Genomic DNA, 2222 nt, shown 5'->3' on the forward strand with positions numbered 1-2222 from the left:
ATACTCTGGTTTCTCTTCAGATCGCATAAATCTTTCGCCTTTTACTAAAGATTTCCGTGGAGAGGAACAATTCTGAGTTTTTTACCAATTTTTTGAGGCCTTGCGTTCGGCAAGGCTACTGATGCTGTTTAATGAAAGACTTTCTCGAAAGTACTGCTGAGCTGTCTTGGATGCGTTTGGTGATGGATTAGTTTCATTTGTGTGTTTAGGCTGTAACCTAACTTTAATTCGTTAATAACAGGAGTTTTGTTCTTGGTGCTAGAAAGGTTCTACATTAAAAGCCATTATTTTTTAACGTGGTTTTTCGTTTTTCAATTCTTTGCGTGTCTGGGCGCACCTGCTGGGAGTTTTCGGGAACTTCTTTTCACAGCTGGTGTAACAGCTTGTGTGTTCAGCCCCGCACGGAAACCTCTTGTGCAAATCTGAGCCTCGTCCTCTGAGCAGACCCCAACTGCAGAAAACCACCGCTCCCGGAACCCCGGCGGAACCTAGCACAGACGTTTGCTCAGCAAAGGACACCCGGTTAACCTGTTTTTGCCCAGACGTTGGATAAAACTTTTTGTAAAAGACGATGGGCGTATCTATTCGCCCGCTTTTCGAGGAGGGAAATGCCCGTCCAGGCGCAGCACCTTTCTGATCCTGGCTGCAAGGGTCGCGTTTACTGTGAGCTTTCCCAAAAAATCAAACAACTGAAGCGTAATTGGCTGCTTTTTCTATGACAGGTTCGTAAGTATTGCTGTCGGTTGGTTTTCCTGATAAGTTCATTAAAACCAGCGCTGGATCACTTGTGAAAACTCTGAATGAGAAAGGCTTTCAATCGTGGTTAGAATGGATTTGATTAAACTGGAGAGGAGGCTAATTTTTTAACCAATCCCACTGGTCAGAGCTTAGCTTTAGGATCCCGCCGGGGTGTGGGGTAGGCTGGGAAATGTAGTTTTTCCCCCAAGGCAGCCTTGAGGCCTGCTAATGGTGTGAGACTCCAGGAGGGAGGAGGTGAATCCTGGGCAAGAAAACTAGCAGTGTTTGCACCAGCAAGCGCGGGAGGGAATGCATCCCAAAGTTCCCTCCTTGAATTTCTCCACCTCCCAGGCCAGTTCTTCCTTCCTCTTTCCTGGGCACTTTTGATGCCCCCCCCCCTTTTAAAGATATATTTATTTATTTGAGAGGAAGGGGAGAGGGGTAGAGGAAAAGGGAGAGAGAGTTCCAAGAGGACTCCACGCTGAGCTCGGAGCCCCATGCGCTGCTCAGTCTTATGACCCTAAGATCATGGCCTGAGCCAGACACGAGAGTTGGTGGCTTAACCCACTGAGCCACCCAGGAACCCCCTGATGCCCCTTTGTATAGAGGACCATGGCCCAGGCTCAGGATGCTTGAGGCAGTTACCCTCAGTCCAGCCCTGCTCTGCTGGTCCCCGCATTTGTCACCAAGGAGACCCCTTGACCCACTGAATTCAGGACTGACTACCTGAACTCAGGAAACTCCCAGAAGCCTCTGCCTGTCAATTTCATCTTTTAGAAACTAACAAATTGCTTAAACAGGAAAAGAAACATCTGGGAACCATACCTGTCCAAGTGAGTCAGCAAGTGCCCACAGGTACCTCAGCTCCCTTATATTACAGTCCCTCTCTAAATATTTACCCCAAACCCCAATAAAAGGAGCCTGCTTCCCCCTGCTGGAAGAGTCACAACTTTGGAAATTATTCCTCGAGGTCTCCTTATTTGTACAAATAAAGTGACCTTGGGAGGCAGGCCCCTGCACTGGGTGTGCTCTCAGTCCACAGCTCCCTGAGGAGCAGGTTCAGTGTCCGGTGACATATTCAAACCCTTTTTCGCCAGCAAAGTGCTCCTCACTTGCCTAGGTTGGGTCAGTCAGAATTACATGCTGGCGGCCAGTGCTGTCTCTGGGCTCTGAGGCAGGCTGTGTATCCAAAGCAGGGGTTTTAAACTTGTTTCTTGTTCACCTTTGGCAAAAACAGCCCAGGGTAATGAGCACCTAGTCTCTAAATGCCATCCCTTGGTCAAAGGAGGCCGGCTTCTTGGAGAAATGGAGATTACAGGCGTGAGCCAGGACATATACCACCTTGCAGAGGCTCCTGAAAGCCAAAGATAACCGACAGACCATCGAGAAGATTCATACATTCAAAGGATTAAGGCATCTCCAATCTATTTAAGTCTATGAGTTCATAAAAATACTAAATCTGAACTAACTGGTCACTATGCTGA

At 47.9% G+C, this 2222-nt stretch overlaps 1 non-coding gene across 1 annotated transcript; it reads left to right on the forward strand.

The window, feature by feature from the left end:
• On the forward strand, positions 1–117 carry LOC116871404. The gene has a single exon (XR_004383378.1). It is a non-coding gene; the product is annotated as a U5 spliceosomal RNA (small nuclear RNA).
• Positions 118–2222: the final 2105 nt, after the last annotated feature.

The sequence above is a fragment of the Lontra canadensis genome, unplaced genomic scaffold (assembly GCF_010015895.1).
Source record: "Lontra canadensis isolate GAN:19392208 unplaced genomic scaffold, GSC_riverotter_1.0 scaffold25, whole genome shotgun sequence".
Taxonomy (NCBI): Eukaryota; Metazoa; Chordata; class Mammalia; order Carnivora; family Mustelidae; genus Lontra; species Lontra canadensis.